The following is a 27,316-nucleotide window of genomic DNA, read 5'->3' on the forward strand; positions in this document are numbered from 1 at the left end:
ATGGCCAGGTCTTCCCAGTCATTACGGTGTACCCGCGTTCCTGAACACACACCCCTGGCCTTCTGCAAGAAGCTTCAGAGCTGGGGTCCTCGTGGTAGAGACCTGCCACCTCTGGCCTGGTGTATACCTCCACCACCCTCTCTCTGCTTGCCAAAGGAAGAAGCAGGCCTTGCTGCCCTTGGTGCTCAGACCTGGCATAAAGGACCAGCATCGAGCAGTCCACAGGGCAGACGGAAATGGTTTGACATTGCACTGCAACTGGCCCTTCTCCAAACGGAATTCCTTCTGAAGATAGCCACATTTTTAAAAGTTAACCACATGCACATCTGTAGTGTAACCTGTGGTGCTTATTATGTTATTTAATGAATGGGGCATAATAGATCATAAATAGTTTTATAGAGAGGCCTAATAAGCAGGCCTACTTATTTTTTCCAGTTGCAAGACTGCTCCAAGGCCTCTGCTGCCCTCCCTTAGGTCATTTCTGTACTCGGAACAAGTGAGAACATACACAGGAGGCTGAGGCAGATGGTCATTTCTCAGAAGCCAAAGGTGACAGCAGGCTCAGCTCCTGAGACGTCGCCTTGTTAGTCTGAGTTTTTAAAATCTTATTTTATTTCTTTTTTTTTCCTATTGAGAGTTGATCAGAAATGTTAGTCTGATTTTAAAATTGGAACTTATCACATTTTAATTTTTAGAAGTTTTTTATTATCATTATTTTTGTTCAGGCAAAATAATCAATCGTAAATTAATGTAAAGATTTTCTATCAAGAAAAGAGAAGCAGACTACAGTGAAATGAGGCCAAGCAGGAAAGGGAAAGAAGAGCAGGAAGGTTTTTAAACACATACAAGGCAAGTCCGCTCGGCAGCCTCCCTTCAGCCAGCAGGAAAGAACGTGCTCTTTCTCTCTCGTCCAAAAACCCAGCCCAATTCACTTTTAGAAATTCCGCAGCTTGGTATGTTTACAGAAATCTCCCCAGGCACACGCGGTTATATTTCTTCCTTCCGGAAAGGTTTTGATTTTGTGGTTTCAAAAAGTGTACCTATGATGTCTAGGCCTAAATGAAATAACTATTTACATTTCTTTCATTCTCCTAATCTGTATCCACAAATACACCTACTTTTGACATGGTTTTTATCATAGAGTACGTACAATCTTGTGCTCTACATTTTTAACTGTGTATTTCCACTGGAGATTTTGTTTTTCAAGTCATCTTGTAAGTCTTCAGACCCTATCCTGTCCAGCTTACATTTCAAAATAAAGATTTCTTTTTTAAAGTGATTTAAATTGTAAAAACTGAGGTTCAAGAGTTGCTTCAAGTGGAATATCTACTTTACCTAATTTCTGGGTTAAAAGACTCTACAGTGATGTCATAATGTCATCATCTCCCCGGTCACCTGATTCTGCCCTTTGTTCTATGTCCTTCATGCACTATTTCTAAAAATAAAATGCAAATGTGAATGTTATAGGAAAAAAATATTTCTTAAGAAGTTTCAAACAAAGAAAATTGAGATTTTGAACCTGGTGATACAGAAGAACAAACACTTTCAATCAGTATGGACCAGAGGGAGAGAACAGCAGCGGTGTTGGTAACTGAGGGTATTTGACAATCCAGAGAAGCCAAGAGGATTTTTAGAAGCAGGTGGGGAAAAAAATCATATAAGTTAAAGAGATTTTTGGAGATAGCATTAAAGCTTTCTTTTTTTTTTTCCTTTTTTTTTTTTTTTAATTTAGAGATGGGGTCTCACTCTGTCACCCAGGCTGGAGTGCAAGGGCAACATCACAGCTCACTACAGTCTCAAACTCTGGCCTCAAGTGATCCTCCTGCCTCAGCCTCCCGAGTCTCTGGGACTGCAGTCATGAGTGACCCCACCTGGCTCTAACGCCTTCTTCACTCTAGAGTTTGTTAAAGTATCTCTATCAGTTGAAAGCATTAACCTCCCCATATCATTCTCTTTACAGGTAAAACGTGAGGGGGAAGGATATACTGAATAAATTACCTCTTTTATTAAATGTATAAATAATTTATAAATTACCACTATTGTCCAAGAAATAAAATGGCAAAAGATTCCCCAGGTCCCCGGGAGTAAAAAGCAAAGATTAACATATTGTGCCTGTTTAAGACAAAGAGTTAATATCAACATTCTTGTTTAATATGGTTAATGAAATTGCATATTTTTAAAAGGAGAGCAAAAAATATTATAAAAGCTAGCCTCAAATTTACCAAAAAGAATCAAACTAGGAAATGTAAAAACTTAATGCAATTTTATCTACTGCTGCTTAAGAAATTATCCTAAAACTTGGTGGCTTAAAACAATATAAACACTTACTTTCACAGTTTTGTGAGTCAAGAATCTGTGAAGAAAAAAAAAAAGAATCTGGGAGCAGCTTAGCTTGGTGGTTCTGGCTCAGGGTTTCCCATTTAAAGACTTGACAGATGCTGGAGGGTTCTCTTCCAAAGTCACTTACATGGCTGTTGTCTGGAGGCTGTCATTTTTCGCTAACTGCCCACAGAATCGTCTTGTAGATCTCTCTCCAGGACTGGTGAGTGTCCTCACGATAGGGTAGTTGGCTTCCCTCAGAGCCAGTGATCCAAGAGGGAGAGCTGATGGGAGTCAGGATGCATTTGATGTGCTAATCACATATCCTCATTTCCACGGCATTCTATTCAGTGGAAGAGAATAACCAAGTCCAGCCTGCACTCAAGAGGAAGGGAATTAGCCTCTGCCCTTTGGTGGAAGGATGTCAAAGAATTTGTGGACACATTTTAAAACCACCATATAATAAACTTTAAAAACTGTGGGAGATGGGGGGCATGAAGGGCTGGGGAGGGACACCAGCTTCTAGGACAGAGCAGAGGAGTTAAAGGAACAGGAAAGCTCAGCTCCTAACCTCACTGCTACTCCCACGAACTGTGTAAGACAGTCAACGACCTCCCAAGGATTCTCACCAATACTCCCGAATCTGGAGAGAGAGCGATATCGGGTGTGTATCTTTCACCTTCTGACTGAGGAATGGTGGAAACGGATGCTGGAGCGAAAGGGATAAAATAGAGGAGTCAGCGACAGCATTGAGTCTCTGGAAAGAATGGAAGGCTCCAGGATTCCAGGCTGATTTGGAGAAACAATCCAAAGCACACAGCCTTGGCATTCACAATTCCTGTCTGCTTTCTGAGCTTCCAATTGCAATGTCCTACAACTCCCCAAGGGTTCTTTTGGCCAGCAAAGCCCACTTGGCCTCTTGTGGGGCAGGCAGGCTGGGGAGTTAATGCCTCCCCACAGCAATGCTCAACCAATGACACCATGGGTGGCATAAATATGAATTCTGGTAGCGCTGGTATGTGCTCCACACTGCCCCCCAGAGTTCCCTGGTGGGATTGAGCTCCTATAACCCACAAAAGTAACCTACTCCATAGCACACCCTTGACTGGCTTTCTTTCCTTCCCTTCCTCACTGCTGTACTCCCCTACCAGTGCTTCCTGGTGTCATCTCCCAGATAAACTACTTCCACCCATTTCCTGTCTCAGATTCTGCTTATGAGAAAACTCAGCCTAAGAACCAATGAAAAGAATAGAATACACACCTGAATGGGGAGTATGAGCCCTGGTATAGAACAATTAACAAAATCCCAGAAGAGAGAGTAGAGCCCAGGTACTGTCAAAGATAGCATACCCATCATTATCTACAGCACATTTCCATTTTATGAAAGTGTCAACCTAAATAACAGAGAGGCTCCCAAAAGCAAATGGTATTTATTCAGGAATAGGGCATTTCAATGGGAATACACATGCCATAGTAAACTACAAGTATTCAAGAAGGTAAGGGAAGACAAAGGTTTTTAAAAGAAAAACTGAGAAGTATTACATAATTGTTTTGAGATAATTATCTTTGTCTACAAGGATCAACAGCAAGGATGATGCCAGTCCAAGTTTGGACAGGCAGTTGCTGGGCAGATGTTCTTGCAGAAGTATTTTTTGGCTTTTGTACAAGGCTGCGGTTTTTGCAGTCTTTTGTGATAGTTCTTGTTATCAGGCATTTATTAGTGAGACTGCTTCTTTTCATGGCCTTCCCTGGCTCTGTTTGTCAGGACTTTTTTTTGTTAATACAAGTGACTCATTTTGATTCTGACAGCTGTCACAGAATATTGCTCTCTTGCTCTCCAGCCAGCCATCTAGTCATCTGTCTGCAGACATGCATAGAAAGATGTCGAAAATCATTTCTAATATTAAGTCTAATTATGTCTACATGGTGCAATCTGGGATGTTTTTAACCTTCATATTCATCCTTTTCTACTGTACCTATTCTTTGTAATAAGCATGTAACATTTTTAAAACAACATGATTTTTTTTCTTTAAAAAACAAAGACTGGGAGATGTGGGGGAAACAGGAAGATATTGGTCAAAGAGTACAAACTTGTAGTCATAAGATGAATAAGTTCTGGAGGCCTAATGTACAGCATGGTGACTATGGTTAATATTAATAATAATGTATACTTGAGATTTACTAAAAGAGTATATTTTGAGCATTTTCATCACAGAAAAAGGTAACTATATGAAGTGTATTAACAGATATGTTAATTAGCTTGATTGTGGCAATTATTTCACAATGTATATGTACATCAAATCATCATGTTGTACACCTTGAATATACGCAATTTTTGTCTTCAATGAAGCAGAAAAAAAAGACTAGAAACAATTAAGCCAAGAGGTGAATAAAGGTAGCTCATTTTAGACAGTGTGAATATAGATAATTATGATTTTCTTTTATGACTTTCTGTATTTTTCATGAGAAGCTATTTTCTCTTCCTCATTCCTATCAAATCAGTAATGATTTTTAAAATCGATAATACATATATTGATGAAAGACAGCAAAAGAGGCAGTATTACATACTACAAGGTAGGGAGAAGGGCACTTTAAAGCAGTAAGTTGGCAAAACTTTTCAGGAAGGTAAATTAACAATATAAATCAGAGGTTTTCAAAATCTCTATGTATTGATGCAGTAATTCGGTTTCTGTGTATTTAGCCTAAGGCAGTGTTTCCCAAAGCTTGGTCCCAGCGTCAGAATCACCTTGGCCTCTCCAAAGACATCTGAATCAATATCTCTGGGGCTGAGATCTAAGAACTGTGCATTAACAAGTTCTCTTGATAATTCTCATATACACTAAAGCCTAAGCCCTCCTGGCCTGGGGAAATGGGAGATTCATTCATTAATTTTTATTCCCTACTAAGAATCCAGCTCTGTTCCCCGCACTGGGGACGTAGCCATAAATAACACAGATATAGTCCTTGGGCTCATGCAACTTATTTTTTTAACTCAAAAATCTTATATAAATATATTCATTACAGTATTATTTATGAGAAAAATAGGAAGTAATGGAAATAGTCAAAGAATGATATGGTATTTCAAAGAATGACATGGCAAGATATTTATTATGTGTTGTCAGATGAAAATAGCTATGACTCCTTTTTAAAAATATGCATCACTAGAAAGATTAAAGGGAAATACATGTACACAAAATATTAATTTTACAGATTATAGATTATTTCTATTTTCTTCTTTGTTTTTTTTGGTATTTTCTAAATTCTAGGAATAAACATGAATTACTGACAAAGTCAGAAGAAAATATAATGTTTAAGGTGGTTGATTTAAACACCAGGGAAGATGAGGAATTTATAATGCTAGGTCTATCTTTTAAACTATGTTTTGACTTAACTATACTAATACATGGTTACTTTCCTTACTGAAGTAAACATTAGAACTTTCTGTTCCATTTTGGTAGCTATTCATTTATAATTTCAGTCTTAGGAAGGTGAGCTTTCAAATTCTTTATGAAAGAAGAGCTCAAAAAGATTCTTAACATTTTTTCATAGATTTTTAACGTTTATTTTTCCTTTGGACTTTGGATATAATACTTGTCATGTAAAAATATGAGAGAAATATAGAATATAGAAAGAGAAAATTAGCCATCTTTCCAGCTCATCCTCAACTCTAAGAAAACCACAGGATTTGGTTATGTTCTTCCAGATTCTTTTTCCATACATATAACACACGTACATTATTTATTTATTTATATGTGCTTTATATAAATAAATTATATGTATGTAATAGATATGTTTTACATACAGTGGTACATCACTTAACAAAGGGAACACATTCTAAGAAATGCATTGTTAGTCAATTTTGTCATTGTGTGATCATGTGTACTTACACAACCTAGATGGTATTGCCTGATACACATCTAGGCTTTGTGAGTCAAGAATCCGTGAGGAAAAAAAAAAAAGAATCTGGGAGCAGCTTAGCTTGGTGGTTCTGGCTTAGGGTTTCCCATCTAAAGACTTGACAGGTGGTACTCATTTGCAGATTCCTTTCTCAGGCATGATCTTATTCTATCCCCAATTTCCTTTTTCTGCCACCTTCTATCACAGGAGAAGAAAAAGAATTAGGAACCCTCAGGTTCTGCTGTTTTCACACCTGTCCTATCCCCAGACAGCTCTACTCCTAGCTGGGTGGCGGCAACTTAGGAAGGTAGAGCTGATTCATCAAATAGCAAAGGCTGACCTGGATCCCTAGTATCTCTCCAGGTCTCCTTGGCAGGAATAACTAAATGTAAAAACTTTGCTAAATTGCTGATATTATTAAGCCCGTTTAGAAAGCTGCTTTAAATTGAGCAGGGAGAAGCAAAGTTAATTTTAAAAAATTATTTCCACTTGATCTAAAAATCAGGCTAGAAAACTAGACTTTGGGGGGAAAAAAGCAAAGACTGAGGTCAGCACAATACTGTCAGTACTTAAGTTGGAGAAGTTGGAAAGTTAGGCTGTTTTTACTTAGTCTCATCTTGTTCTCAGTAATTGCTTCCTTTCAACCATAAAGTTGTTTAGTGTAGGAGAGATATTCCAAGGCTTCTCTTTATATTCACTGCTGCAAGATCCCATTTTAGCATAATTACAGTCTTGGAGTTGAAGAGACAGGCTCACTCTATCTAGCTATGCAGCTGGCTTTCTGGAATGACAATAGGATGCTCACCAGCTTAGCAACATCCAGGGCTGTGAGCCAGGGGGAGGCCCTCATGCTGAATTCTGCCCTTGCTTTGTCTGTATTTCCTCCATGAAAATGGGGAAACAGATTAGAATTTTTAAAAGCACAAGGTTTTTTTATTTTCCTACAGCTTTAAAGGGACATGCTGAGCTCCCAATGTAGATTTCAAAATCCCAAATCAGAGATTATTCATCTTTACATCTCAAACGAATATTACTGAGGGGGCAAAAAAAACACCAACATTTTCAGTGCTTTTCTCCTTCTGCTTTCCCTTCCCTTTATAATCTTTTTTTTTCTTTTTAGAGAAGATTAAAGAAAATCTAACTTTTTCTGTCTCCTTTACCTACAGATGATTCCACGTTCAACTTGACTACTTGCCATAGAAATGGCTTTTCATGATTTGAAATAATCAATAACTGTTCACATTCCACCCTCAGTTATCTAGACATTGATTTATCCACACTGATTTCTCTGCTTCTCAATAAGACTGGGGTCTCTCCTTTCTTCTACCCAGCTCGCCCAGATGTATTGTCTCCTACCCCAAGTTCTGTTCATTCTTCCGTTACGTAAATTCATGCATCCATCCCCTTTCTATCCAATTATCACAACTGCAGTTTAGGTCTTTAATAGTTCCTTTCTCAATTATTACAAAAGCTTCCTAAAAGGTCCATCTACTTCTAGGCTCTCCCTGTCAACTCTCTGTTAAAGGTAGGATCAGCTCCTTATAGCACCATTCAAAAATGAACAAAAAGACTTAAAAACCATTTATATGCGATAGGTGCTGAAACCAGCACTTGGAGTACACAGATAAATGACACTCTCATAAACAGACTTTCTGCTGCAGTCAAACCAATGTCTTTCCTGTTCCAGGTACAGGTTCCATGTAACAATGGTTCTCAAATTGGAGGAGAGAAGGGGTTATTTTGCACCATAGGGAACATTTGAAATGTTTGGAGACATTTTTGATTGCCACAACTGGGGTGACGGAGGGAGTTACTGGTATCTAATGTGTAGAGGCCAGGGATGCTGTTAAGTATACTACAATATACAGGACAGCCCCACAACAAAAAGTATACAGTACCAAAGGTTGAGGTGCCAAGGTTGAGAAACTCTGTACATGTTCATAGATAACTAATGAATCCATCCTCAGTTCAATGCCTCCCATCTCCGTAAAACCAAATCCTACCCATTCTCCAAATGCTATTATGAACAAGAGTGTATAAATATCTGCTCAAGTCCCTACTTCCACTTCTTTTGGGTATATATCTAGAAGTGGAATTACTGGATCATATGGTAATTTTATTTTTAATTTTTTGAGGAATTACCGTACCATTTTCCATAGCAGCTGAACCATTTTACATTCCCACCAGCAAGCAATTCACAAGGGTCCCAATTTCTCCACATCCTCACCAACACTTGTTATTTTCTCAGTATTTTTTTTCATATATATGTATATATAATAGCCATACTACTGGATATGGCAGAGTATTTCATTGTGGTTTTGATTTGCATTTCCTTAATGACTAGTGAGGTTGAACATCTTTTCATCTGCTTATCAGCCATTTGTATATCTTCTTTGGGAAAATGTCTATTCAAATCCTTTGCCCAATCTTCAATCAGTTGTTTGTTTTCTTATTATTGAGTTGTAGAAGTTCTTCAAATATTCTGTATATTTATCACTTATCAGACATATGATTTGCAAATATTTCCTCCCATTATGTGGGTTGCCTTTTTACTCTGCTAATAGTGTCCTTTGATGCACAAACATTTTTAATTTTGATGAAGTTCAACTTATCTATTTTTTCTTTTGCCTTTGCTTTTGATGTCATAGCCAAGAAAGCATTGTCGAATCCAATGTCATAAAGCATTTCCACTATGTTTTTTTCTAAAAGTTTTATATTAATAGTTTTAGCTCATACACTTAGGTCTCTGATCCATTTTGAGTTCATTTTTGTATACGATGTCAGGTAAGGGTCCAACTTCATTCTTTTGCATGTGGATATCCAGTTTTCCTAACACCATTGGTTGAAAAGACTTTCCCCGTTGAATGATCTTGTCACTCTTGTTGAAAATCATTTGAATTTATATGAGATGGTATTTCTGAGCTCTCTATTTTATTCCATTCGTCAGTCTTTATGCCAGTACCACACTGGTTTGATTGCTGTGCTTTGTAGTTAAGTTTTGAAATCAGGAAGTTTGAGCCTCTAACTTTGTTTTTCTTTTGCAAGATTGATTTGGCTATCCAGCCTCCTTTGAGATTCCATGTGAATTTTAGGATGGATTTTTCTGTTTCTGCAAAAAAAAAAAATGTGTTGGAATTTTGAGACAGATTGCATTACATCTATAGAACACTTTAGGTAGTATAGACATCTTAACAATATTAAGTCTTATATCCATGAACACTGATATCTTTCCATTTATTATGTCTTCTTTAATTTCTTGCAAGAGCATTTTATAGTTTTCAGTGTACAAGTCAATCAGATATTTTTTTAAAGAATGTTATTTTTCGACCAGGCATGGTGGCTCACTCTTGTAATGCCAGCATTTTGGGAGGCCAAGGGAAGATGATAACTTGAGGCCAGGAGTTCAAGACAAGCCTGGGGAACATAGCAAGATCCCGCCTCTACAAAAAATGTTTAAAAATTAGCTGAATGTCATGGAGCACACCTGTAGTCCTAGCTACTCGGGAGGCTGAGGCAGGAGGATCACTTGAAGCTCAGGAGTCATGATCGCACCACTGCATTTCAGCCTGAGTGACAAAGTGAGACTGTGCCTCTAAAAAAAATAAATAAATAAAAAGAATATTTTTTTGTTTTGTATTTTTTTTGCAAACAATATAGTATAGCAGTATTAGAAATTTAAAAATAAAAATTATTCATCCCAAATCTCACTTTCTAACAAATCATTTGGCCTCATTTTCCCTAAGTCTCCTGCATGTATATATAATTTCAACAGAATTGTAATCATTTCCTAAATCCAATTTTAATCTGAGTTTCTTTACTTATTATTATATCCTTCTCATTTTTCCATGTTGTCATGTAGTCACTTGAACAGATTCTGAGTGCGGTGTACCAGTAGTGAACTCTCTGGGAGGGGAAGGGACAGCCAGTGGCCTAAACCTTAGGAAGGGAGTAGAAATAAAAATCCTCATTTTTTTTCTTTCCAAGTGGTGGAAATAAATGCTTCCTAAGCAAAAATGAAAACAAGAGATTCAAAGCTTGCCCCCGGAAATCCACTTTGGTGCTTGAATGAGAATAGTCATAATTCGAGAAAATATATTGACTGGCTTCAGCTTTGTGTCCTCTGCATCTTCTCTAACCCTAGCACTAAAATGTGGTACTTAACTTGTGGAATCCATCTTGAGAGACAAGAGTCCCAAAGCTTCAAGAACATACATTTGCTACACTTTTCCCAGTGGATGATTGATGTATTTATATCCATCTGTAACTTTCAATTACTCAAGAGTTTTCAACAACTGTTCAGAAATTCTATGAAAATGGATCAAATGCAACTAGGTTTTTATATGAAGAGCCATCTTAGTGATATTTGATTTTATCATCTTTCTTGTAATGAAAAACTAAGCTGACAGCGTTGAGTGTTGAACTGGGAGGTACGAATCAGTAAAGACAGGTTTAAGAAGCCTTGCCATGCCAAGGTTTATAATCAGAGTAGTGAACATGCCCCTACAGCAAAAGCAGTCTGTGTCCTAGAATTATTTTTCCTCAAGTAGTTAGAAGGAGCCTGTAGATAGCTGAATGCACCAATGAAAACCCACAACTTCACCTTTCCTTTACAAGATTTGTGCCATTTCTTGGATGAAATTGAGGACCGATGAAATGTAAGCTGAGGTCTTGGATTCTTCCCTTTTCTGGCTGCTCCCCTGCTTTTTTTTCTTGATTTGAGGACCATATATTTCTAATGAGACTTACTAAAGATATTATGGCCAAAAAAATTCTGCCAAGTCTTTTTCTTCATCATCATCATCATAGACTCTTGTGATTTTTAAAGCTATTTATATAAATGTCAAAGTGAGTCACATTTTTCTACCGTTGCTACTTTCACAGAGTTCAGGAATTGAAATATGGTTAAATTACTTATAATGTTCTTTTTTAATTAATTTCTGTTTGCTTTCCCACTCAGTTTAAAATGAAATATTTCTTAAACAGGAATATATTTTGGTAGACATTGATTAAAACTCTTTTTTTAACTCCCAGAGTCTAGCCCTAAAAAAACCTGAGACCTTACTCAGATTTTACAGGTTAAAATAGCACCTTTCTGAACAGCTACTAAAGAATTTGTTAGTTTAACTTTTTCAGCTGGGTGCCCAAGGTGGGCTGCTTCCATCTGTGGGACACACACACCTTATTGTAGAGTGTAAAATGCACACATTTCAGCCAGTCACTTTCAACATGTTCCAGAAAGTAGATAGCTCCATTAGGCAGTGTCAGAGAAGATAAATGTGTTTAAATTACTTGCCAAAAATGCTTAGTGAGCACCAGAGAGATGCATTCTGCTTTCCAAATTATCAAGCAGACTATTCAGAAGTACTGAAACATTCATTTTTCATTGCAGATTGTTCACCGGGAGCCAGGGACAGCTGTCTTCCTCTGATGCCCCATGGTGACACCCACAGGAACTTTCTCCCTTCAGGGTTCAAACCACTAAAAGGTGTAAAAGGATGTGCATTATTTAGCAGCCCTGACATCTAGGATTTGACTGAAGGATTTTATGTGCAGAAACCCATGAATCCTGAAGAGGCAATGATCTGCCTTTAAAAGCATTTGTCTCAATAATAACAACGTATCTAGTTTTCTCCACATAAATATACCGAAATAAGTGAGCACAGTCTGTATGTTATATGTATGTACAAATATGCTATAGTAGCTGTGGATGCATATTTCTCGGAGGCAGGACCTGAATCTCAGTCATGATGTGGCATTTTGCTTGATGTGCACAAATGGCACAGTGAAAAATTCACTGTCTCTAAGGAAATTTTAAAAACTACAGATTTCTGAGTTTCCCTGCAGGTAGAGCCTGGGAACCTGCTTTTCAGCAAACAGCCCAGATGGCCCTTTACTTAGACATCTTTTGTCTAAGAAGTACGCCCTCAACATCCCTCTCAGAGGGATTGAGCTCTCTTCTCTCTCTTGGTGGAAGAAAGGAATCAAGCATTTACACTGCTGAATTATTTTAGGCAGAACTACTCATAAACAATAATTAAGAGCAGTTAGTAGCATTATTTTGCTGTCTGTCAATTTAGTCATCTTCTTTTCTCATTCTGGTTTTTCTCCAATTTTTATCCATGACAAAATGAACCCTTGTGCTCCAGCTGTGAGTCCTCAGTTATTCTCACTGATTTTTATCTAGCTCACTAAAGAGCAGAGACTATCAACCACAGCCGCTATATTTAGGGGACGATTCAGTGATAAAATGACTATTCCTTTATTAGCAACTAATAGTGGCTAGAATTCTAGCTAGATTTTTGCTTTCTGACCACGAGGGTGCTTGGGCTATTATAACAAGATACCACAGACTGGGTGGCTTACACAACAGAAGTTTATTTTTTCACAGTTATGGAGGCCAGAAGTTCAAGATTAAAGTGCCAGCCAGTTGGTTTCTGGTGAGGCCTCTCTTCCCGGCTTGCAGATAGCTATCTTCTTGTTGTGTGCTCATACAACGTTTCCTTGGTGCATGTGCTTGGAGAAAGAGAGATCTGGTGTCTCTTCCTCTTCTTATAAGGACACAATCTTATTGGATTAGGGCCCCACCCTTATGCCCTATTTAACCTTTCTTACCTCCTAAAGCACCTATGCAAATATTACCACATTTGGGGGTTAGGATTTCAACATATGAATTTGGAGGAACACAATTCAGTCCATAGCAGTTCCTTAACTGGGGAATGAATAAATAAACTCTGGTACATTCCTACAATGACATACCACTCAGAAGTAAAAAGGAACAAACTACCGAAACACAAAAACATGGATGAATTTCAAATATATTATGCTCAGTGAAAAAAAGCCAGATTAAAAGGACTACATACTATTTGAGCCCATTTATAAGACATTGCCTGGAAGAAGCAAACCTATGGAAACAGAAAACAGATCCTAGGGTTCCTAGGGATTAAGGAAGGGTTTACCCAAAAGAGATATGGATAATATCTGATAATATCCTGATATAATATGGAGGAATTTTTTGGTGCGGTGGAATTGTTCCATGTCTTGATTGTGGTGGTGGTTACATGACTATATGTGCTCACCATCACTTACAAAACTATACACGAAAAGGGGTGAAATTTACTACACCTAAATTATACTTAATTTTAAAATTGAAAAAAAAGCTATTTTGTGTCCTATATTCTATCAGCTAGTCATCACATTATACGGTAATAATGTCTGGTAATGATATAATAATTCTTCCCTACTAAGAGGTTTTTTTTTTTTAATTTTTGCTTTTTAAATTAAACAGAGCCCTCCAGGAAAAGATGTCTTAATAAAGCAATAAATCTCAATGAAAATTCAGAGAAAGATTTGGGAAAAGGGGTTGGGATGTCCTTTGCGTGATCCCACAAACCAAAAAATCACTTACTAAGCCTGGAAGCCCACAAACTAATAACACTGCTAGTAAGGGTAAAATAGGAACCTTTGGAAACAAAGCACTGAGCTGTTATTTCTTAGGGCCAGCTTTTTCAAAGAATGGACAAAGGCATCAAGGGGATCCGGAGAACATGAACCCGACCTTCTGTGTCCCACGGCAGCACCTGCTCGGGGGAGGAGAGCTGGGTCCCCTTTCTCCACTGCTGCCCTCCTCCGTGTCTCCTCTGCTCTCTCCATTTTCCTGCCATCTGCCTGGTGTCCACATAGCAACCAAATATCATTTCTGCCATGTTTTACCATCAACTAAAAAAAAATAAATTGGTGAGCAGAGCCTTTGTTATAACAACATCAGAAATGTTTTTAAATCCCACCAAGCAGGAAATAACGGTTGAAAGAGGCACTATCCCTACTGGAAACCTCTCTTCAAGGAAACAAGCAGCACAGCACTGATAGGCTATCAGTTAGGGGATGTGGCAAACATGCAGGCAAATTTTCCAGCACCTTATTCCATAGGGAGTTTCTCCATTTATTTGATAGGCTGTGAACTGTGCTCAAAATATGTTTAGGGAATCATCAGACTAAAAAGTTCTGCAGAGGTCCACTTGTCCAGGACGAAAACAAGCCCAACTTTGCTCCGAAATAAAAATCATCCACCCTTTCCTCACCACTTAGACTCCTCTCATCACAAGGGACAGTCAGCATTGCACACCATGGAATGATGGATGGGATTCTCTTACTCGAATCTTTCCCAAGCTAGAGAATTAGCCTGAGCAGTAGTGGGGATGCGCAAGCGGGCACGGTTGCTGGAGGAACTGAGGAGCCCAGTTCTACCCCTCAGGAACCTGCGCCTCCAGCCTGCACTGTGAGTCTGAGGGCTGTGTGTGCTGGCACTGGCCCGCACTGGAAGAAAGCGAGGCCATTGTCCAGAAGAGCCTGCAAGATAGCCGGGATGCAGACTTGGCTACCCAAGCTGGGTGCTCGACCTCCGCAGCTGCAGAAGGCAGCGCTGCATTGTCTTTGTCAGGTCTGGGCTGACTGACGAAACCCGCTGAACCATCCGCTCCTCCCTGCCCCTCACAACCAGTCACTCACACCCTATTTTTAGGATTCCTTAGCAACTGAGCAGCCTGTTATTCCGTAACTAATATTTTGCATTCCTGATTCCGTTTCTACACTTACCAGTCCCCCTACCCCCAATGTATGCTGTATCATCAACTGCAAGTTCTCCGGGGACAGAAAAGGCACATTCATCAGGAGCCGCTCTGTGCCTCACAGCTCCTGGATGCAGGAAATTCTTCCTGTGTCCACCCTAAACTCCTGATGAAACTGACTCCTATTCCTATCGCTCCATCTTCAGTGGAGATGAGAATAGCTAAGCAGTACTTTTATTATAAGCTTTCATTTTACTTTATTAAAAACAAGAAGAGCATGACATTTTAAAAAATTAATTATCTGCTTTTGGGAAAGCCATAGAACAAGAGAGTTGCATCTGCCCCACTATGGCCCCAGTATGGGAGGTGGGGGTAGATTTTATATTTTAAGTCCCCAGGCCTAAGGAATTTTGCCATTTTTGTTGTAATCACAGAAGCATTCGTGCTACTGTTGTAGGATGTTGTAACATAAGGGGGTGGGGGGAAATCTCTGCTTTTTTCAACTCGGGATCATTTTTAATCATTCAGTCTTGGCAGGTCTACTTCTCACCCATCACTCCTCCTACTAACAGCTTGTTCCTATTCTTAGCTTGGTGGGAATGTTTGACTATGTGCTATATTTTGGGAAAATCAGAGTCGTTGAATGTACAAATGAAGAAGCTCATTTTATAGATACATAAATTTATTTAACATAATGCTACCCTTTAAAAAAAGTGTTCTACTTTCCACAAGAAAATTCAATTTTAAATGTGTCATATTTATTATAAACATTTTTTCTGATGAAAGAGAGATACTGTTTTTCTTTTACCATGAGAACTTGATCATGGCCAATGATGCTACAATGAGCTTCTAACAAATACCAATGCAGTTTCAAGTTGGAGCAGTGTGGGTTCTAGACTCACTAATACAGACACTGCTTCTGCTTTCCTATGGCAGCTGCATGCTCCACTGAAGAATTTGTCCTTGGCGGAGCCTGAAGCACAGCATTCTTTGGGACAGGCCCTTCATTTTCTTGCCAACTATTTGATTGGGCTGTCCAGTGCAAAATTCACAGCACTCTAGGACTTCATGGAATGATGTGGGTAATTTGCATTAGCATGAGCTCTAAGCTCCTGGGCCCCTGAGTTCTAAATTCTTTTGCTGTAGACATAGATAGACTGTATCTTGTCTCAACATTAACTTCAGCCAAGTAAACCAAAAAAGGAAACTAAAGGAAGAAAGGGTGGGATTCTGGGAAACCTAGACACATTGATTGGCTCAAAGAATCCCCTTTCCCCTCAATATTACGTATCTCCTAACAACACTATGGAGTAGGTCATCTATTATGACTATTGTCTCTGAGGTTAAGCTATGTGCAGATTTCACACTTCACTCAACAATTTTCCCATCAGAATCTATCTTTTAGACATTGTCATCTGCTCTTGGTAAATGCTATGGGTAAATGGATTCCAATAGCTTTGTATACATTAATACAATTTTTCCAAAAAATTATGCTTTAATTCTCTATACCTATCAAATGACGTAAATAATTTTTATTGTCGTCTAAGATAAGCCAGAAAGACCACTTTTGCATCTGCCGTCTATGTGTTTGAACAGAAGTACAATTTTGGTAGAATTATTTAGACCGTTTGCCCGATTTCCAGAATCACTTTGGATCCTGCTGATGCTCTGGTAGTTTTAACTAAATGCTGCTTTGGATGCCTAGCACCTGGGTCCCCACCCAAATGCTTCTCTGAGGACTTTAAGGACCCCAGAGTCTTTGGTGCTCTAAGTCTAAGGAAAAACTTTCAGCTGAGGGGCTAGAGGCCCTGCTGGGAGAGTAAACTACCCAATGCCACTGTTCTTGCTGCTGTCCTCCCCGCCAAAGCTTTACAGTCCAGAACAAGAGTCCATCCAAGATCTGGTTAGCTGTCTTTATTTCCAAAAGCCAGAGAAAGAAAATCTCCATGCTCTCGACGGCTGCTTTTCCTAAATTCCCAGCATCAGGATTTGATGTTTCTAATCTAGACCTTGTCCCTTCTTCCTTTCCCTGTTCCTTTCTGCCTCCTGCCAACAGGAGCAAACAGTGGGCATCACATGTCTCCAACCACAACCACAAACAGATTAAATTCTGGTATCCAAAGGAGACATCGTGTTCTTTTACTAAAGACAAATCCAGTGTCTTCTTTGTTTAGCACCTGAAAAGTGGATTTGTGATTGGGCTTCTTGGGCAATACATCTAGAAATAGTACATCAGAGTAATTACTTGTGGTGAGATTTTGCCAAAAAGTTCTACTTCGCTCTTATGTAACTCCTATGAGCTAATTTGTGAAATAAGATTTTGGCCCTAAGCACATTTCTAACAATAAGAAATTAGGTAAACATTATGGAAGTTACTTTGAAGCTACTACCATGTATTCCCTTCACTATCGGCTTGAATAATTCTTTTTAAAATACCATGCTTTGAAGAGAGCTTTGTTTTTCTCAGCTCTTTCTCCCATCTGCTACATTCTGTAACAAAGCCATAATCTGGTGTTTATAATATTGGTTACTGTGGAAGTTAACTTAATACTTGCTATCAATGCTTTACCGAAACAGCATGAGTCAGTAAAGGGATTTGAAGCATGAGTATTAAACCACGTGAAGCATTTTTAAAAGTAAAACATCTCCTAAGTTGAATAAATTTTAGAGTTAATACATACTCACCTTTATAGTCACGTATTGTTTAGCTGCAGGTACATTTTAAAGGATTAGGCCAAAGCAAATTCTTTTCGAAAATACCTATTACTTGGAAAATGAAATTATATACATGATGAGATTGGCTATTATATTTTAAAGTAACCTCCATTGCATGTCTCAGCATAAAGTATTTTTATGAAGGTAATTGACCTCTTCCTCCCTGGAATACTGGATTAGTAACACAGGTTGTGTGTGTGTGTGTGTGTGTGTGTGTGTGTGTGTGTTTTGGGGGTGGGGAATTACTATGAGAAGAAAGACAGAGCCCTGTAATAGAAAATTCTTCTACCTTAAATAATAATTTTCTTAAAGCCTTTTATTCCTGCCACTAGAGTGAAGGGAATGTAATATGTCTTTCTTTCTCATCACCTCCCTGCCTTCCCGACTGGATCCCTCCACTACCAACTCCCAGCCCCCACTTCTCCTGCCCTAGCAGACTGTACTGCCACCGTCCTGTCACACCAGTGGGCCACTCCCCCCCACAGTACACACACGGGGCTTCCGCTCCACTGGACTTTCCCACGGGCTGAATGTGAAAGGACTCAGATCGGAGAAGGAGACTCGTGGGCAATGATGTGAACTTTGACTAATGATAAAGGAAGAAACCGATTGAGAAGGAACGTCTCAGACAACAAACTAATGTTTATTCAGTTTTCCCCGTCGCTACGGTTATCTCATTCCTGCTTTGCTACCACCACCTTTACTCATTGCCTCATTCCTGCCCTGGCTCTGCACACTGCCTCTTTGCTGCCCTTTGTCACTTTGTCCTCTGAGTCATTAAAGGAGAGGGAAAAGCAGTCTATTATTTGAGAGATTTTGCCTGGATTCGTTAGGTTGTATTTGTGAGTCCAGTCTCTTATCTCCTTGCTTCCCTCGGTGAGCTCCTTGAAGTAAGCTCCGACTTGCCAACATATGATTTACAGGCTGGCACTTAGCATACCATAAGTGCTTGATAAATGTTATTTTTTTGGTCTCATAAAGATAATTAATGGGATGTCTAATGTGTCCTGGCTTCTGAAAAAGCTATGTCATCGTTGCGCTGTTGTCGGCTGTGGCCTGGGACCCAGAGGCTCAGGTGGGGAAAGCCCGCCCAGGGCTCACGGCATGGGCTCCGAACCTCACAGATGCTGCCCATCCTACAGTACTGGACTCGCATCTCAGTCACAATGCTGTCCCCGCCACGCGAATGATTTGACTTCAAAGGGAGAGTATGATCGTGCAATGCAATTAAAATTCACAGTCCATGACTCAAGTTGGAAGAAATGTATTTTAATTTATTTCTAATAATGGAATTCAGTTTTACTTTAAAGTTCCCATTTTCAGTGATAAGGGTAAACTCAGTTTTGTTACTCTCAAGGAAACTGTGTCAATGCAATTTCGGAGTTAGTCTCTTTGAGCAAATACTCGATCTTCAAATGAAAGATTTAAACTCATTTGGAGCTCAAATTCAATATAAGAGCTGCTCTCCACTCTGAAGGATTCTCCTCTTCTCTTTCCCCTCAGGATGTATCTGGGTGCGGGGGTGCGTCTGGCTGTGCCCCAGACGCCTCTGTCCTCTCTGTAGTTGAAGGTTTTACAGCCGAATAACTTGAAGTCTGTTATCTCAATGTGATAAAGGCCCACCATCCCCTCCCCTGTTCGGCCCCTCCCAGCAATTCAACTTCATATGATCCTTTGGGCTGCCCACCCTCGAGCCTGGGCTATGGAGTCACCAGGCCCCAAGGCAAGATGGCCCCTGTCATGCCCAGCGTTGGGCCTATTGGAAAGCTCGGTGTCTCTCTCAGAGATCAGGCTGTGAGTGCTGCTGTCTCCAGCCTTCTCTTGACTTAACTTTGCATTTCTACTCCATGTTGGTAAGGAGCACTCTGTTGGGTGGTTTCCTCCCAAGGTTCCTGAGAAGAGGATCAAAGGCCCACTCTGCTCCAGGGCATTCAGGCGTCTCTGTCTCTTACAGAGAAAAAGAAGAGCTGTTTGAAGTTGCATTGGGAGGTGGACGAAGAGGCAGCATAAATATTCTCAGCTAAACTCTCTTGCTCTCCTCGTTCTTTTGCCCGGGCCTTTTCCTGACTCTTATCTCCTTTTTAGGATTTGAAGATATTTTAAAAATATATTATCTTAGCCCTCTTTATTTCAAAATCAAGTAACTTCAAATACAGGCAGCAGATAGGTTTTAGTACAATCTTATCAAAACAAACCCCAAAATCTAAGTGCAATCAGTTGCCTTATTTTAAAAAATTCTTTTTCTTAGTAGTAACAGCTAAAATCTAAATTTTAGCTGTTATTCCTAGAAAAATCTAGTATAATTTTGAAGCTTCAAATTCCATCATTTTTACCAACATCTGATGACTCATGCAGCTCTTCATTCTTGCTGGCCTTGGCTTATTTTCAATGGGCAAAGGAGCAGCAACAGACACCTCTTTGATCGCTGATAATTTCACCACCTCAAACCTATCATTCTCAAGCAGGAGGTGTCCTGGAATAGAAAGTCATGATTGGGAACCAGACCAGGACGCTTTGGGCATGGGGTGGTTGTGAGGGGCTGGCAGGGGACATTGAGGTCAGGAAGATACCCTTTCCCCAACAGTGAGTGAATTGGCTAGGCTGGAGGAATATAGGCTGATCTGGAGCTGTGTTTCCTGGAGGTGGTGTCCTGGAGCAGCCAGCTTTAGTCACCTTGGAAGTCTGTGGGGACCTCATGAAGTACCTTTGGTCTCCATAGCCAGAGGAACGGAACACCTGGAGCTCCCCACCACTTCCTACCCTCTTCTTTCCCCCCAGTGCTGGGTGATGCTATGCAGAGGGCACTGACAGCCTGCATCACCACTGGTCTGCCACCAGGACTTCACTGTCATGCTCGTGGGGTTTGGCATCATGCGACATGCCTGAGAGAGAATATTACTGCAAGGAAAGGCAGGGGTGGCTCCATGTGCCCTGAACGACCCTCACTGAGTAGCTCAAGGACGAAATCATCAAAATCATCTGGCTGACTGAGTTCAACATGTGCAAAAGACAGCTAGAGTAGAGGGTGGTCGCCTACCTCTCCCCAGACACAAGAGCCTTTGGTCTACAGATGGCAAAAGATCCACAGTAGCATCAAACCTCCACCCAGAACCTGGACGGGCATCTAGTGAAGCTACTGCTGTCCTCCTTTTTAAGCAGGGGGACTTTTGTTGTTGTTGTTGTCCCTAACCCCATGCCACAGTTCCGCTTTGGCTTGGAGCAGAGCTCTACCAAAGTATAACGCCCACAGTGGGGCCTAGAGCACCGAAAAACATCCCCATCTCCAAGCAGATTGACTTCAGATGAGAATGAGAAGAGGCCTGAATGCTTTAAGCATGAGATTCTATACCAGTCATCAATCTATCACCTCTTGGTTCTAGTTCACCCTTTCTTGCCTGCTCTGAGATAATGGAGTTAGACTCTTAGTATTTCTCTTCCACCAGCTAGCAAGATTTGTCAGTAGAGGGTGCTGGAGGGGCACTGGAGGAAGAAGGATTTCTCATCCTGGTTTGGTGTGCTCCTCTCACCAGGCTCCTGCAGTGCACGGGGGCTAGCAGTGCCCAGCAGCCAGCAGTAAGTTGCACCTCCCTAGGGGCAACATTCCTCACCACCTTCTCAGGCTGCTTTGCAATGGAGTACCAGAAGCTCAGCACCTCTCCACAAATGGCCCCACAAAACCCCATCAGGGAGCTTTGCAATGAGATCCAAGGTACAGCACCTCCCCTTGGGCAGGTTCTCCTGGTAACTCCCAGGGTGGATTCCCAGCGAGTCCCACCAGCACAGGACATCAGCAAACCTCTTCTCCATCCAGTGAGCCACGGCTGTACGTTCTCCAACAAGGTTTAGATCTGGGTCTCAGCCCAGGGCCTCTTCCTTGGGTGCTCTGTCTCAGCCCTCAGAGTTGTGGCTGCTCCCTACATCTGCTGTTGTTCTATTCTTTAGAGTTCTTTTTACCTTTGACAAACCAATCTCCTGTTACTCCAATGCCTTGTTATAGTTAATGATCCTTTATTTCAATTTTTGCTGTGCAGATTACTATGTGGTATCTGTCTCCTGATTGGACTCCAAACTAACACAGATACCCAAATGCAGACATGCACACCTGCTCCTTATCGCCCTCAAAACGTAAAACACACACACACACACTCACACACACACACACACACACACACACTCACACACACACACACACACACACACACACTTGTACAAGACACAGAGAAGATGAAATAGGGTGGAAGAGACTGAGGGTACCCATGGCAACTCAACTTTACTGGAAAAAGAGATTCTCCAAAGAAAATGAAAAGGACCTCAGAAGGTAGAGTGATTGAGACCACAGAAAAAGACTCCTGACCCTCTTCAGGAACATGAAGAAAAGCACTAAGTTGCCTTCCATGGAGACACGACAAAGAGGTACACACTCATTGCTTTGTACTTTGTCAGGATATCGGAATATCTCCAAGCCACAGCACAGGAATAAAGCCCAGGACTCACAGGTGAGCAATCAAAATGTAGGTCCAATTCCACTGGTGGGGGATACTGGTGAGACCATTAATTCTGAGTCCAGCTCTGACTCATTAGGCAAGGAAGAAACCCCAGGGGCCTTGGCGTCTAGGACCCCAGACTGCCATCACCCTCAGCTAAGTATGCTTTACCCAACTGCCAGGGCCCACTCTCCTGTCTTCAAGGCATTCCTGGGAGCAGACTCAAGCCCATTTATCAGTCCCTGCCTTTCAATTCCCCCTTTGCACCATCCTCTGCACTTAGTGGTTTTTAGTGCCTTACCTTCCTCTTTTCTCTTCCCCCGTCCTCCTTGAAGGGGAGACTGGAAATCGCACAATACAATTCCTAGATATGTTTACTTAAGAAAAAAAAACACTATAAATAATTATGAGGTAGAAATCATAAATGCATGGGTTCAAAATCAACAAAAATGCCAACTACTCTAATGTTATGCAAATAGGTACTTGTGGCTTGTAATAAAAATTGCTGAAGACAGCTTCATGCAGATTCAAAAAGTGCTGTGTTTCAAATAACACAGATCAAGTGAAACAAAGCTGATATGCTCTGAAAAAATCGGGTTAAGATGACACAAGCAGTCATTCTATTGTTGGCAAAGATCCCGGTGTTGAAGACACATGTGAGGAACTTAAGTAAAACTAGGTCATGATGTGCAGAAGAGAAAAACTCAACAACATTCCTAAATGTTTATGTCATTTTATGTAATATGAGGTTTTTATAAATAATTGTTGAGTATAACAAAGTTTGTAAAAAGAGACATTTGACTGTTTTGTCTATATCCTTGGAAGTGTATATTATATTCAAGTTAAAGTTTAAAAACTTTTTAAAGTTTAAAACTTTTTAAAAAGCTTAAAAACTTTTTAAAAATTTGTTTTCTTGGGAAAAATATAAAGGCCTTCCATACATTCAGTATTGCCTAGTGTTCAGGCACATGAAGTATACCGTGAGCAGGGTAGCTAGCAATCACACAATAACTTGTCTCCTCCAATTCAAGGTAGAACAAGCCCAAGGATTGGGCCTTCCTCAAAGCTTTCTGCTTCAGGAATTTACTCATCCCTTGGAACTGGTAAGAACAATGTCTGTGACCCCCAACATACTCTTTTTCCTCCCAGAAGAGTAGTTAGTAAGCCCTTGGCATAGAAGGTCTCGTTTAAAAATTCTATCACAACCCATGTACATCTCCAGAATGCCTAAAGGCCCTCTAAACTCCCTAATTTTTAAAAAGCCCACTTAAAAACAGGCAAAAAAATTGAACAGACACTTCAACAAAGAAGATATATAGATGGAAAGTAAGCACATGAAAAGATGCTCAGTATCATTTAACTTGTATCATTGGCAGTTTCTTATAAAGTTAAAGGTACTCTTACCACATGGTACAAAAATTCCATTCCTGGGTATTTACTCAAGAGATGTGAAAACATAGGTCCACACAAAAACCTTTACACAAATGTTTAGAGTGGGTTTATTCATAATCACCCCAATCTGAAACACCCAAATGTTTTTCAACTAGTGAATGCATAACAAACTATGGTACATCCATATAGTGCAATAAAAAGGAACTACTGATGCATACAATATGGAGGAATCTCTAATATGTTATGCAAAGTGAAAGAAGCTAGACTTAAAAGGCTACATACTATATAAGTCCGGTTATATGACATTCTGGCAAAACCAGATGAAGGGGGGGGGAAGTAATCAGTGGTTGCCTGTAGCTGGAGATGGGGAGAGGGGCTTGACCAAGAACAGGCACAAGTGAACATTTGGGGATGATGAAAATGTTCTACATCTTGATTGTGGTGGTAGTTACATGACGATATGATTTGTCAAAACTCATAGAACTGTATTCTAAAATGATGAATTTTATTGTATGTCAATTATAACTCAATTTTTTAAATATTAAAAGCAAAAACAAACCAACCCCCCAAAAACTCTGACACAGAGTCAGCATGGTCATTGTTGGTGGAAACTGCTAGCTTCTAGCTCCTCCAGAAGTGGGGTCACCAGCTAAGCCCTGACATACTTGTGGTTCCAGGAGTGCTAAAGGATTGTGTGAAGCTTTGTCTCTTCTCATAGATGGTCGTAGGCTGATGGTGAAAGACAGAAAGGAGGCAGTATACTACACAGGCAGGGCAAGAACTTTCTCTTCCTTTTCTTTCCTTTATTTCTCTTCTATTCTTCCTCCTGCTTCTGCCTTTTTCCCACAGCTCTTATTTTTCTCTTACTTATTTTCTCTGTTTACTCACTAGCAAATTCCTTGTTAAAAGGGGTTTGCTGGGGGCTCTGTCGAGTAGGGCAAAAGGAAGAATTTGTTTCTGGTCTGTAGTGTACTGGTAAATGATTAACAACCAGCTCTCTGAAACACACACACACACACCACGAAAGTTTCTTGTAAATTTTACTGATATAAAGAGTACAAAGGACATAGTTTATAAATATTAGTCAAATATATAATATTTTAAATGTGAATTTCATATAGCCAATTGTTTCTTAAGGAATGTTTCATTGATTTTTGCTGAACTTTTGTATCTTGCTTTTAAATAACAAGCAAGTGTAGTTTTGACAAGAATCTTGGATGATATTTTCTTTGACATTAATGAATAAGATGAAAGTGAAACAACAAAGATGTGTTGTAACTTTATTAATTTGTCAATGGTGGGAGTGATTTGGATAAATTTGATAATGGTTTTTGAACACTGGAAGAATATTTCCTCAATCTTTCCGCTATTCACAATATAATAGCTATAGACATGACACACTTTTAAGTTTAATCTACAGTATTAATATTTTCTGCATCACTAGACAATCAACAAAGCAATAAATCAAGCCCAGATTTGGAGCATTTGTTGATGTCCATGGTATAAATATTCTCACCCTGGCCAATTCCAAGCTACCAATGTAACATCGCTGAACGCAGAGTTAGGAAAAGATGTGCCCCAGCACAAACAGACAGGATTTCCACCAAACAGAGACAAGAGATGGAATAACATCAAGAACATAGAAAATAGCAAAACTGCAACTTTGAGGAAAAAAAGACCAAAAAAAAAGTGATGAGTTTTGAGTATTTATTACCTTTGTTTTCAATGTAGTTTATTGAATTGTAATTTTATATTATTTAATTTTTAACAATATCTGTGTTTAATAGCCAGTTCATGAAATCTCTGAAATATAACAATCAGCTCCCTCCCACTTCATTGGCCTGGCTCCAGCCCACTAAAGATCCTGGTGCAAGCCTATTATCCCTTCCCCCATCCCAGTATCTGGGACAGCAGTAGCAGAATGAAGGGAGGGAGGGTGCCAACATATGTTGTTTCCCTTAAACTCCACTACTCTCAGCATGCTGTTGGAGCTGCTTTGCTCTTGAGGGTTGTTCCCCTGAGCTATTCAGGCTGGTTGTTAGGGCTGAATTATCAATGTCATCAGCCAAACCATAAACTGTATGAAGAAATGAATGTGGGTTTCAGTGAAACAAAAGGTTTGGTTTTCTTCATTAAGTTTCATTCATTAATATATTCTAGTTTTTCTAAATGAGGATTTATTGTTGGGGGCAAAATTATTATTCTTAAACTCCTTCCATTTTAAAGTAAATCTGGAAAGATATTCATCAAAACGTTAACGATTATCTTGGATGGTGAGATTTTTTTTCTTTTTTCTCTTGTGATTTTTTTGGAGTTTCCAAATTTTCTACCATAAATATATAACACTTTGGTAATATGAAAAAAATTGAGACAAATCTTTAATAACTATTTTCAAACTGCACTGGTGCTGTTCCTTTAAAAATTAGAAGAATACGTAGCATTTTCCATAAAAGAATGCTGAGGGAAACAGACATTACTATGCTCAGTTTCATTTAAAAGCCAGATGTCCAGGAATTGGATATGGCTAATTATCAATTTCTACCCAGATGGAGTGTTTTCTTTTTTTCCTGTCATTAGACAGAAAAGCAGAACATCTCTGGCTGCTTACTTTATTATATTCAGTCATTTTAGTTGGAAAGCTTCAAGAAATAGGTGGAGGCTGGGTAAGGTGGCTCACACCAGTAATCCTAGCACTCTGGGATGCTGAGGTGGGAGGATCACTTGAGGTCAGCAGTTTGAGACCAGCCTGAGCAAGAGCGAGATCCCATCACTACAAAAAATAGAAAAATTAGCTGGGCATAGTGGCATGTGCCTATAGTCCCTGCCATGCTGGAGGCTGAGGCAGGAGGATCACTTGAGCCCCTGAGGTTGCAGTGAGCTATGATGACACCACTGCACTCTAGCCCAGGTGACATTGTTGGGGAATTGCTGGCAGGATTCAGTTCCTTGTGAACTGCTGAACTAAGAACCTCAGTTCTTCACTGGCTTTTGGGCAGTAGCCTCCCTCAGTTCCATGCCATGTGGGCCTCTCCATAAGGCAGTTCACAACATGGCAGCTGGCTTCACTCAGAGTAAACAAGTGAGAGAAATACCCAAGACATTTGTTTTCTGTCTCTCAGGGCTCACCGCTCTTCATTGATGGTTGTCCAGTTCCTCAAACGACATTGTTTCATATATTTTGTCCAGTGGGGGTTTTTTTTTTGGTTGTTTAAAGCATGAGGGTATATTTGGTAATTGTCACTCCATCTCGTCCAGAAGTGGAAGTATCTGAAAGTCTTTTATTAATAGTCCTATCATACTTCCCTGCTAGAAACAAATTAAATTATTTATTATATTTTAGCACAAGATGGTGCTGAGGGCGAAGAAGGAAGCTCCTGTCTCTCTCAAAGCCAAGCCAAAGAAAGGCTTTGATGGCCAAGACAGCAGTGCTGAAAGGTGTCTGTCCACAGCCACCAAAAAAAAAAAAAAAAAAAAATTCACCCATCACCCACCTTTCAGCAGCCCAAGACACTGCAGCTCCAGAGGCAGCCCAAATATCCTCTGAAGAGCACCCCCAGGAAAAACAAGCTTGACAGTATGGTATCATTAAGTTCCCCCTGACCACTGAGCCATCCACAAAGAAGACAGACAACAACACACTCATCGTGTTCATTGTGGATGCCAAAACCAGTAAGTACCAGATCAAACAGGCTGTGAAGGAGGTCTGTGACACTGATGTGGCCAAGATCAGCACCCTGATCAGGCCCGATGGAGAGAAAATGACATATGATCCACTGGCTCTTGATTATGATGCTTTGGATGTTGCCAGCAAAATTGAGATCATCTAAACTGAGTCTAGCTGGCTAATTCTAAATATATATCTTTTCACTATAAAAAATTATGTTTTATTTTTTTGTGACTGTAAGGCAATAAGTGTTAAATGTTATTCTTATGGATTGAGTTAGC

General features: G+C 39.9%; 1 pseudogene; it reads left to right on the forward strand.

The window, feature by feature from the left end:
• LOC105822520 lies at nucleotides 1-27,198 on the forward strand (annotated as a pseudogene).
• Nucleotides 27,199-27,316: the final 118 nt, after the last annotated feature.

Source organism: Propithecus coquereli, unplaced genomic scaffold (genome assembly GCF_000956105.1).
Source record: "Propithecus coquereli isolate 6110/MARCELLA unplaced genomic scaffold, Pcoq_1.0 Scaffold62, whole genome shotgun sequence".
Taxonomy (NCBI): Eukaryota; Metazoa; Chordata; class Mammalia; order Primates; family Indriidae; genus Propithecus; species Propithecus coquereli.